The sequence below is a fragment of the Ursus arctos genome, unplaced genomic scaffold, assembly GCF_023065955.2.
Source record: "Ursus arctos isolate Adak ecotype North America unplaced genomic scaffold, UrsArc2.0 scaffold_4, whole genome shotgun sequence".
Lineage (NCBI taxonomy): Eukaryota > Metazoa > Chordata > Mammalia > Carnivora > Ursidae > Ursus > Ursus arctos.
Window position 1 is genome coordinate 37170424 of NW_026623056.1, and position 12243 is coordinate 37182666.

The 12243-nt window shown below is 40.3% G+C and overlaps 1 protein-coding gene across 21 annotated transcripts in view; it reads left to right on the forward strand.

The window, feature by feature from the left end:
• Window positions 1-10109: 10109 nt before the first annotated feature.
• The window catches only part of ZBTB20 (zinc finger and BTB domain containing 20), a 780933-nt gene continuing 778799 nt past the window's right edge, over window positions 10110-12243 (forward strand). For 9 of the 21 annotated variants that reach the window (XR_008957295.1, XM_057306654.1, XM_048215023.2 and 6 more), the window contains exon 1: window positions 10120-10223. The gene's annotated coding sequence lies outside the window, so the exon portion shown is untranslated. Of the gene's footprint in view, window positions 10224-12243 lie in introns of all 21 variants that reach the window. The other 12 variants (XM_048215038.2, XM_048215024.2, XM_048215031.2 and 9 more) reach the window with 3 other exon arrangements.

The window sequence follows — 12243 nt, forward strand, 5'->3', positions numbered from 1 at the left end:
TCATGATGACTTATTTAAAAAGTAGAAAAAAAATCTTACCTTTTTTGGGGGATTTATGATCTCTAAATAGGCCGAAAAAATCAAGTTAAACATTATGTGCTTGCATATCCTTAAACAACCAAGTTTATTGTATATCTATAAAAGGTGCTGAAAATAGGTACCATATTTTCAAATAGCCAGCCTTCAAACTGAAAAGTTTATTGTCATTTCCCCTTGTGGCTTCTGTACTTGCCAAAGATTTTTATGAGGATAGCTGTTTAATCCCGATTTCAGGAAGGCATCTTGTTTTGAAACTCAAAATGAAAAAAAAAAGAAAAAAGAAAGAAGAAACCCAAAATGTCCTTGGCATTTTGAAGATCATTCATTGAGGTATATTTCATAAACCTCAAACCATGAAAATTCTAACTAAGATGTTCAAGAAACAATGGAGTTACTAAAAAGTTTTAAACCAATCTTCTCTGGAGATTTAATACAGAGCAGATTAATTTTCTGCACAAAGAGTTTGGAGATGCACAATTTGAAAATAAAAAAATTCTAATTTCCTTTCTGCTTTTTCTTACTTGGTGATGACTTTAGTATTTCTTTACCTAGAGGCATGGTTCACTTTCTGCAGGGTTCACAAAGACAGTGACCTCTCTCATAAAGTCATATTTTTTCAAGAAAAAAACAAGTCACTAAAGGTCTTTTTGTTTCTTTCTGCAAATTACAGATAGACAAAAAATAAAATAGCTTTGTCTTAGAGCATACTTGTCTGAATTTGCAAAGGGGACAAAGAAGGACCTTGGTGAAGCTCATAGGCTTTCTTCTGACTCTAGCTTCCTAGCTGTGATTCTGGATTAGACACCAATCCATTTTCCATTGGCCTGTGAGAGGGGTGTAATTAATCTTTGATAAACTGAGCTATTTCCAGACTGTTGCATGGTTTTGAAAGATCTTAAAAGAACAGATTTTAGGACTGTTCTCTACAAAACGTTTAGCAATGGAGAAATCCTACTTGCCATCTCTACCTCATCCACCCTAATGTCTACACCTTAGGAACTAGTCCAGAAACCCTTGAACTATATAGAAATTGAGTAACTCAGTTTTTGGGTTTTGGAATTGCTGTATAAAAAATATTTACTCAAGGACTGTTGCTAAGATTTAGGAAGTTATGTTTAGACTCTTAAGTCGGATTTTTAAAATGCAATTCCTATATTCCTTAGGCTTTTTGAGAGTATGAGGATGATAGTGGTAAGAGGCCTTCTGTGATAAGATGAATATTTATCCCTCTGCCAGAGAGTTCTATAATCTAATCCTTAGAACCTCTGAATGTGTGACATAACAAAGGAGACTTTGTAGATGTGATTAAGAATCTTGAGATGGGAAAATTACCCTGGTTTATCCAGATAGCTCAATATAGTTACAAGGATCTTCACAGGAGGAAGACAAGAGGGTCAGAGTAAAAACAAGAAGATATTAGAAGTAGAGAGAGATTGGAAAATGCTATGATGCTGGCTTTGAAGATGGAAGATGGGGCCATGAGCCAAGAAATGCAGGTGGCCTCTGGAAATTAGAAAAGGCAAGGAAATGGGTTTTCCCCTAGAACCTCCAGAAAGAACAAGGCTGGTGACAACCTTGATTTTAGCCCACTGTGACTGATTCTGGACTTCTCATGTCCAGAACTGTAAGATAATAAATTTTTGTTTTTGAAGCCACTAAGTTTGTGATAATTTGTTACAAAAGCAATAGTAGCTTCCCAATGTATACCAGATCTATGGACATTCTTTAACTTTAAAATGGTCCACATGTCAACACTGAGGCATTCACTGAAAAATGGAACCTCCAAGAGGGAGAACTTTACCGGGTAAATCACATTTAAATGATTGTTCTTTAGCATTATTGTACATTTTTCCCTAGCCAAAAATGTGACTTATCTAGGGACAGAAATTACAGTAGACCTTAGGACAGCGAAGAAAATAATTTCATTCCTTACTTGATGATTAGGACACACAGTTTGGAGGAAAGGGCTTGTTCTGGCCCCACAAGTGGATGAGGCAAGAAATCTTTCTGATGCCACCACCCATCCATTGCGTAGATGCCAAGAATAAACTTTCATTCATTTTTTTGGAAAGATCTCTAGAAAAAAATCACAATAAGATTTGAAGCCCAGGCTTGTGGGTCCATAAATGATACTAACATGGGGAAAGGGGTTTGAACACCAGGCCTGACTCCTAAGAAACCGAAGTGGGGCCAGCTGTAGTGACGTATGTGTTTTGTACTAAAGCATTATCTACCTTAGAGAGAGACCCATGAGTTTTCACAAAGATGCTGGATAGAAACAGAATCAGTAGAAACCTGCCCTAGTGAGTAAATCGGTTATTTTGGGCATGATAAAATCAGTAGGAATGACTGCCTTGACTTAATAAGCATCTCTGAGAATCTTAGACTTATCATTGGGACATCCTGAATTGGAATGAAGGACATACTCTATTAGATGATGATTATGAATATTTAATTTGAATAGTAAAGGACAGGTAACCTGGTTTTATAAGCTCAACATAGTAAAATGACATTATTCATAGGAGTTCCAGTTTTGATGGAGTAACTTTGATTAGACTAATTCTGTGCCAGAAACACCTATACAAACTGAATAAATTATAAATACATAAAATACTTGAAGACAACTGATGCAGACAGGGTTTGAAGGGCTATGATTCCTGAGAGAAGAGAGGTACAAGGTGAGCTCTAAAGTCAATCTGGCCTTTTCCCTGAAGCATTGGCTAGTTCACAAAGTGGAGGACAGAGCCTGAGTAGAGAGCTACAGGAAAGAGGACAGGGTTTAACTCTGCCAAAGTGGTTGAAACTCGAGGGGCAGAATTTCAGAGAGGAAGGAATGACCCAGGGAAGGCCAAAACTATGCATTCAATTTACCTTGAGAAGCCTGAACTTTTAAGCTATAGATGCAGAGAGTAACTCCAAGAAATCTACCAGAAAACAGCAGCTATGAGGCTAGAGCTGAGCAGAAAATTGTTTGGAAGACAGAGGATGGAGTTCAAAGATTGCTAATGGAGGAGAACCTGTAAATACCCAGGCTTTCGTTTGAGCCCCCAGAAAGGCTCTGCCTGTGGAAATAAATCCGCCTCAAAGAGACGTTCTCGAATAAACGCTAACACCAGACTGCGTCAGGATCAAAGCGCTCTGCCTGCACTCTTCCGCCTCCCAGGAGAAAACTTAATCTCCATAATTGTTCATCACAATAACAGCATTCAGTAAAAAATTATATGACATACTAAAAAAACAGGAATGAATGACTCAAACCAAGAGAAAAACAACAGGAACAGGTCCACAGGTGTGGGAGTTTTACTTAAATAAGTATGTTTTACTAAATAAGTTTCATATGTTTAGAGTAAGGGGAAAAGCTGGAGAATTTCAGCATAGACATGACTCCATCAAAAAGTATCAAACGGAAATTCTACAACTGAAAAATAGCTGAAATTAAAACTAAAATGTTAAATTTCTGCCTTCAGGCAGGATGCAGAGATAGTAACAGGCCATAACTCCCATTTGAACTAGGAAAAAAAAAATCACATAAATTACAGAACTGTATTTTTAAAAACACCAGAGACTTGTGGATACAAAGAAGAATTGAGGAACTAAAATACCAGAGAGAAAAGAGCTTCTCTTGGGTAAGCTGAATTGCCAACTACTTTTTCCTGGGAAATATCTGTTGTGTCTATGCATATACTGAGAATAAGGCCTGCCATAGATAGAGTGAGTCTATTAACGTAAAGGGGAAACAAGTGGAGCATTTGACATTTGTGTGATCTAGAGTGAAGCCCCAAACAATAGCTGGGAAGTCCAGTAGAAGGCCACTCAGCTGAACCTAGCCCAAATTACTAACTCATATAATCAGGAGCAAATAAAACGGTGTTTGTTTTAAGCCATAAGTTTTAGAATAGTTTGTTACATAGTAATAGATAAGGTACAAAATTCTAAAATTCCCTCGTGTAGGAAGATGATTCAGATGTCTGCAGCTAAAGAAATCAAACTGCAAACACAATTACATAAACAAATACATAAACAAAATCATCTGCTCACAGAGAAATAAATGTGGTGCTGTCAAAGACACTGGTTATGGCCACTTAAAAAAGATGAGTGATTAAAAAATAAAATAACACTATGCAAATTAAAAAGTAAATTTGAAAATTTGAAAAAAAATTGGATTTGGGAAAGGAATACTTTTCTAAGGAAATTTAAATTATCAAAATGACTCAGGAGGAGTTAGATAGGTATAGTGACTAAAGACTATAGAATTGAGAAAATAGATGAAGATCTATCCTTTTAAAAAAAAGAATAAAAACCATAAGTATGGTAAAAGACATAATTTTCCCAACTAAATCTATAAGGCTAGCCCAATAAAAATCTCAAAATTAGATAAAGGCTGAACAAGGTTCATCCTACTTATGAACATCAATCTCTGAAGTTTGCAAATTCCAAAATAAAAATATTAGTAAATTAAATATTCTTTTTTAAACAGTAATAAAATTAAACAATTTATTTGGAAATGGAAGAATTGTTCGGCACAAGTAGATCTATCATTGTAATTCAATGCATTAACAGAATAAAGGGAAAACATGATTATTTTATACATTTAGAAAAGATATTTGATAAAATTCAATACTCATTCATGATTTTTAAGATACAATACTTTGGAAACTATGAATATACAGCAACTGCTTTAACAGAACTTTCAGCAAGAAACAGAAAGGGACAATGTCAAAAATTCAGAAATAAGACAAAGATGCACATACCATAACTACTATTCAACATTTTGCTCTCAGTCTGGTCAACAAAATAAAATAAGAAAAAGAAACAGTAGATAACACTGAAAAAAGAGAAAAATTATCACTATTAGAAGATGATATGAATGTTGACATAAAATCAAGAGAAATAACTGGTAACTGTTAAGTGTTTGCTATGATGTCTGCATATGAACTCAATATGCAAACACAAATAGTTTTTCTACATGTCAGTAATAAAAATTGGTAGTGGAAAAAATATCCCTGTTTACAATTGTGGAAAACAACTATAAACTGGTTTCAGTGGTAACGATGAAATTTTGTGTCATCTATGTAAATAAAACTATAAAATTACCAATGGACATCAACTAAGACTTATTGTAAATTACACAAACCCAATTCAAATCACCTTAACTAATTAAAAGAAAATCATTGACTTGTGATAATAGAGAATGATAAGGATATAGTTGGTCCCAGGCACAACTGGGTCTAGGGACTTAAGGAAATCCCTGAACTTTTTGCTATGCTGTACATTTATTGTTTTTGTTTATCCTGTGCTCCTTTTCGGGACCGTTGCTCCCAGAATCCAGTCATGTAATTCAGACAGAACCATCAATTATAGTGCCCACCTCCCATTTGCAGGTGGAATACATAATCTAGTCCCTATTAGGACCTGAAATTGATTTTTCTACCTTTTTTTTTTTTTAAAGATTTTATTCATTTGAGAGAGAGAGAGAGCACATGTGTGCGCGGGCACATGAGTGGGGGGGTGCAGAGGGAGAGGAAGAAGTAGACTCCTTGCTGAGCAGGGAGGCTGACTTGACAAGGGGCTCAATCCCAGGACCCCCAGATCATGACCTGAGCCAAAGGCAGATGCTTAACTGACTGAGCCACCCAGGTGCTCCTGATTTTTATATCTTTTGTAAACTTGAGATTCAATTTCCTTTATCCCCTATTTTCCTAATGCCACTTATTGAATGTCTCTTTTCTCCCAGTAATCTGTGTTGATCGTATGTAACATTATCAAAAGGCCATTTATGCATAAGCATGAGTCTGTTTCTGGGTTCCTTCTGTTCCCTTGTTTGGTTTGCCTATCCTGGGCCAACTCCATACTAGTTAGTAGGTTTCTTCTTTTCCACTCCCTCTACTTTCCTTTCCCTAATATCACAATCTTTAGCCAAGTCCATTCTATTTTCATTATGTAAATGAGGTTTTGGTGGAAACTCATGGCTCTGCTGTGAGTTAAATCAATGGTTTGGGGTGAAAGAGAAAATATGCAAGGAAGTGAGTGCCTGGGTACAGGAACTTAGGAAAACACAAGCCCCTGCAAATCCAGTCAAATAATTATAAAGAGCTTCATGTTTCTACCATATTGGGGGGGGGCACGTCAAGGCAAATTTTAAATAAGCATCCAGGGCCTGAATAATTTCTATCACACTTGAGTTAACTGGATTTATAGAACTCTCCCTTTAGCTGCTTTGGATGGAATTGTCTAACCTTCATAACTGGCATTGTTGTCCTAACACATTTTGATGTTTACCTCCACTTTATTTCATTATGAAAGAGTCATTTTTCTTTTAATATTTTTATTGGCTATTATCTGCTCAGATTAATGGTGAGCACATATATAGAAAAGTAGTACTTGTCTTTGAGTAAACGGCAAAAAAATATCAAGTGTATTTCATATGCGATTTTATGTGAGGAAAGGTGCTGAGTTCTCTAACAGATCCTTCAAAACACCATCTCAAAAGTCACTTCTTCCATTAAGATTTTCCTAATTTCCTACTCCCCATTCCTCAAAATGTAAACAGTATTTTTTTTTCTGACGTCCCGTAACACTTTATTTATTCCATCAAGACTCTTCTTGTTTTGGCTAGTAATATAGTGTTTTAATGTTTATGTCTAATTAGTGCCCTTATTAGAATCTAAGTCCCTTGAGAGCATGATCTAATTTGGTTAACTTTCGTATTCAGTATAGTGATGAGTTCAGTGTATTGCAAATATTCCCAAATTTATCTTAAGAGTTAAGCATTCTTTCTTCAGTATTCCCACATTGTATATATGACATATGTACACAGCATAGTAATTTATTCCTTTACTTCTCTCCTAATACACAGTAAACTCTTTGGAGAAAATTGCCAAATCTTGTGTATCTTTAGTTTTTCAGTTCCTGGGGATTTTAAATACTCATAAATATATTGTTAATGAGGAAATGCACTTAATATTTCTTGAATGGATGGATGAGTAAATGGTATAGTGAAAAAAGGAAAAGAGACTTGAGTTTGAAAACAAGCTCTGCCACTTGTGATGCGGATAAAGCATTCAAAGTCTAAGTGTCCTCATTTGTAACCTAGGAAGAATTCACTTACTGCTAGTTTGGCCTCTTGTAATGCACTTTGAAACTTTAGGGAATATATACTATTTAAGATCTGTGAAGGCAACAGGTTAGGGTCCTGAAAGAAATTCCTTATAAAACTCTTCTCTAAGGAATCATTTTTATTTTCATTTTCTATCAATCATCCCCCTTGCATTCTTTGTTACCACATAATTCTTATTGTTTCCTTTTCCTCCGTTCTGCTAATTGCTAAACCAAGAAAACATCTTTGTTGCCCTTTGATACAATTATGGAATTCTTGCTGCATCTTTTGGGATGTTTGTATATCTGTGTGTGTGTATGGGGGCTGGGGTTGGTGGCTGAGGTCTGTGGGTGTGCAATATAAATATACAACTGAGGTGTTCCTTATAGACAGAGCATTCTAACCCCCAGATTCTCACATCAGGAAAACTGGATATAAATTAGACTATTTTATATTTAAAAATTAGAATATTAGCATTTTTACACTGCTTTCCTAATGATTTATCATTATAATCCTAACAAGTCTCATGCCAGTACATTGAATAATACCTTTAAAAACTTGTTGAAAAGGATGAGTTTTAAGTAGTACATAGAGGGAGTGGCCATTGTCCCTTAGAAAAAGTTAAGGGATTAACTATTTAGACACCTTTGTTACATTTTACTGAATTTTCTCATGTAAAACTGATTTTTCTGTATGGAACACTTGTTACAGCCAGTACATGACTTTTCAGCTAAGATTTATACATAAATTCTAAAATATTTTAGCTTCCAGATTCAATAGCAATTTGTATACTTTAGTGGACTTCAGACTTGACACCTGATTCAATATTTTTATAGATTCTGAGATGCTCATATTTTCCTCAAAAGATAGATTTAATTGTACTTATGAGGTCAAGGCTTTGTACATATTTTTTCACCGGGGCCAATTTATTTTGCTTAGGTCCCACCAAAGCCCCTAACCAAAGGCAGGCATCTGTGTGCTTCCTTGTAAAATCCTGTTTTAGCAAGAACCCTTCTCTGTCAGTTTAGCAAGAACCTACCCCTGGCCCCCAATCTCATCACTCTTCATTTATGATCAGGTTCCTCATCCTTCACCATTCTTCAGGTGATGTGTGATCACTCTGGCCTGTCTCCAGCAAGAATCCTTTTAGGTTGGTTTAGCCAAAATTCCCACTCACTAATGTTGCTTTGTAGTAATTTTCCATCCACTGACCTTCACCTTGCTCCTTGGCTAAAATTCACACTTGCCCATGATGCAGCTGGAGTTCAGCCCAATCTGCTCCCACTGCAAAATTCTATCACAGTGGTCCTATCTATCTATCTCAGTGGTCCTGAATAAAGTCGGCTTAACCACCTCTAACAAGTGTCATGAATAACCTTTTCTTTAATGCATGCTGTATGTCCCAGGGAAGTCTAAGATAATATTCAGAGATCTTAACATCAAACGCACGTTCCATAAAAAATAGTTTTCAAACTGCAAATAAATTTTTTGCATGCATGGTATTTTTCATAAAGTCCCTTAATTTGTGATAAATTATTATGAGTTCCCTAAAAGAGTGCAACTTTTTTTTCACAGAAAAAATTTTTTTCCTTTGTATAGTGAAAGGAAATTCCTCCTCCCTCCCCCCATCTTACCCCTTTTTAGGAATCCTTCCTGAGCATCTTGCTGGCCTTGAGCTTCATTTTTTTCCCCAATGCCTAAGTGTTGGACTAACACTTGGTAAGAATTTGGCACTGGGGAGTGCTATGTTGAGTGACAAATGGATGAGGATGAAGGTTTTATTGAAGCGTCTGAACCGCATTTAATTTTCCGTGTTGCTTTATTTGTTCCTTCTAGCCCTCAGGATATTGAATTCTGTGGGCTCCGGTTGTGTTGCTGGTACTTCAGGCGTTTAGTAATAAGAAACATAATCTGTTTTTCCCGTTAGGATAATATCCTCATTTTTATTAAGGGCGGCTTACTACGAACTGTTTTACACAGTGTTTTTCTAAACCTCCTGAACGGACCAATTTTCTCTCTGAGCCCTGGCATTGCTTCGGCGGCCTCTGCTGACCTCCTGGCTTGGCAACCTGCAGCCTACCCCGCAGGAATCAAGCCTGACCCAGTGTGGCCTTGCGCGCCACCGCCTCGCCAGACCCTCGCTCCTGCTCTCCTTCCACCGCCCTAGATCCGCTTCCATCCTGCTGCCTCAGCTGTCTGCGACAGCGACACCCCCTCCTCCCCTCCGCGGCTCCCCCCGCCAGCTCGCCGCGCCAGACAGCGGGTAACCGCCGCCTCCGCTGGGGCATCCCGGCTCCACAGGCCTAGCGCGCTCCAGACACCTGCCTCTCACTGGCCACCGAAGCTGCCCCTCACCCCGCAGCCCCCTCGGCAATTGGCCCCAGGCCGTGCCTCGTCATCCTCTGCCTCGCCGCGAGTCCCGCCTCCGTCGCCGGGTCATTTAAGTTTATCACAAATAAATAAATAAAGGAGGAAATAGAAATGCGTAGAAAGTAAAAGCAGTCGGGAGGGGGCGGGGATGTGGAGGAAAAGAGGAGGAGGAGCGGAGGAGTACACAACCAAACCTGATCGTGTCGGTGCTGACCAATCATGACTCACTCCAATCCGGTCTGACGGGTTGTCTCAACCAATAGCCTTCCACCTCTCGGATCACTGAACAACGAGATACGATTGACCTCTCCAGAGTGGGCGAAGGTGCGGCAGAGGTGGGGGGAGTGGGAAGACTGTCGACCAATCGCCTGTTAACAATTCTCTGAGCGAAGTTTCCGCTCCCCAATGGGTGTTTGAGATAGCGGATTGGGCCTCTTCTAGCCCAATCGAAGGTGGTAGAGATGAGGAAAGAAGGAGATGGGGGCGGGGACAAGGGAGAGGAGGAGGAAGAGTGCATTTTGTTTATGGGCGGCAACCTCACGAGGGGCGTCCCACTCTTATTGGCTCACTGAAGTCAAGAGTGACATAAGAATAACCCAATAACGGGTAAAGATAGAGGGTTCGCGGCGTGAGGCACCCAATGTGGGCCTTCTGCCGAAGAAGTAGGGGCGGGGGGAAGTTTAGGAGTTGAGGAAAGAAGATTAAAGAGCGCGAGGAGGTAACCCCAAAAACTCTAATTTGTTGTGGGGCGGGCGGGAGGGAGGGGTGTGTGCGTGCGAGAGGGATGAGGCGTCTGCGAGGCACTGGAGTAGGGGCGACGGGACGGGAAAGGAGGGGACTGGGGTGGGGTTGAGGGAGCGAGTAGACTGGCGAGCCCGCGGGCCGCCGGCCGGCCGAGCGCGCGCGCCCCCGCGCCCCGCCCCGCCCGCGCCCCCTCCCCCCGGGCGCCCCTCCTTGCGCCGGGCGGCGGCTGCGGCCTCGCGCGACCCGGCTGGGAGGAGGGAGCACGGGAGGGTCCCTGGAGCGGGCGGGCCGTCCCGCAGCTGGAAATGTGTCTTCTGCCTTCTTTTCTCTACTCCCTGCGCCTGGAGTTGCCGCTTCCAAGAAGAGGAGCTGAGGGGGACTAGCCGGGGCTCAGGAGCTGCTAGAGGCGCCGGCTTGTCTTCCGCCCCCTCCCTCTTCGCCCTCCCCCGCTTGCCGTGGCTCTCGCGGTCTCTGGAGCGTCTTCAGAGAACTGGGGGGGCGGGAGGTGTCCTGGCCCCAGAGCCGCTGGACGCCCTTCCAGACACCGAAGCTACCGGCCCCCGCCTGCTTCGCTGCTGCGACTCTAGAGGAGGGGGCTTGGGAAGGGAAGACACGCCTTTCCTTCTTTCTCTCCTCCTTTGGGCCCCTTTGGAAACATTAAAACATGTTTACGCGTTTCGATAGCTGAGATAGAACAGTTGGAAGCTTTTTGAAAGTTTAAAAGAAACGCACTCTCCTACACTGTTTAATGCATTACTGTCTGTGTGGCTTTCTGGTCCTCTTCCACCACCCACCCCACGCCCCCCGCGCTCCCTCCCCCCGCCCCCCCCGCACCACTCCCCCCGCAGCTGTTATCCTTTTTAAGGATGCTGAAGAGGCAGGAGGCAGGGATTTTCTAAAAGTTCTATTGATAAACACACTTGCACAAACATATGCTAGGCACACACATAAACTATAAACATTAGCGAAAAACACAATATGGCGTACAGCTACACTACCTAGCGCGGTAATCCGCTGATCTCTTAACACTGAACCCAGTTGAATGGGGTCAGTAGCAGGATGACAGTTCTCTAATAAAAATCTCAATGAAACAGGAAGTAATTTGGAAGCCTGTGGGTTAAATAATATCCTCAGAATCAGCATGGCCTAAACTAAATTGAACACGTTAACTTTCTAGACGTGTGAAAATTGTCTTCCATTACTTCTAGCCATTAAAAATACCAAGATGAAGTAAAGGTTAGAGTTTCTCACTGCGTGGTCGTGTCTGAGTTTCAGCTAATAAAATTAGCAGAGGCCACTCGTTCCCCCATGTTTTCAAGCGAGTTCTATCCTAAAGTTACTATCGTAACTTGTTGCTATCGAAAGTTTTAAAACAAATTGTAACGACCATTTTGTAAATAAATTCCATAGCTGTGAACATTACCTTTAGATGATAAGCAGTAACATAGCAAATTCAGTTCATAAATGGTTTACTTTCTTACCTGTTGCTCGTAATCCCAGATACATTTGCTGTCACATGGGAATAGTTAAAATATACCCTCCACTGCCCCTCATAAAAGTTTGACCAGTCCAGGTTTGGCTACTTTCTGCATTTCAGCTTTACATGTAGATATTTCTATATTTCTAGGGGGGAAAAAACAATTTACATTGATTTTTCAAGTCTTTGCTCTTCTCATTCTTAATCAGAATGTAGCAAAGTTGATGCACAGTGCATGGTGATACCATTGTGCCCTCTTGGGAATGGTCTTCTCTCAAAAAAGCTTTTGGAATTACCCTTGTAGAATTGCCGATGTTACTCATTGTTCAGTGCTCAAGGTTTAATTCCTAAGATTGTGGTTGTGATTTCCATTGAGCTCACTTTTGGAGGCTTTAGGTTTAACAATATATGGTGCTCAAGTAAACAGGTGAGAGGAAGAAGAAAAGCAAATTTTCTAGAAATATATTAGCTGCTCAGTGAGTCCAGCAGTTGGGTATTTTTGGTTTTGTGATTTCAG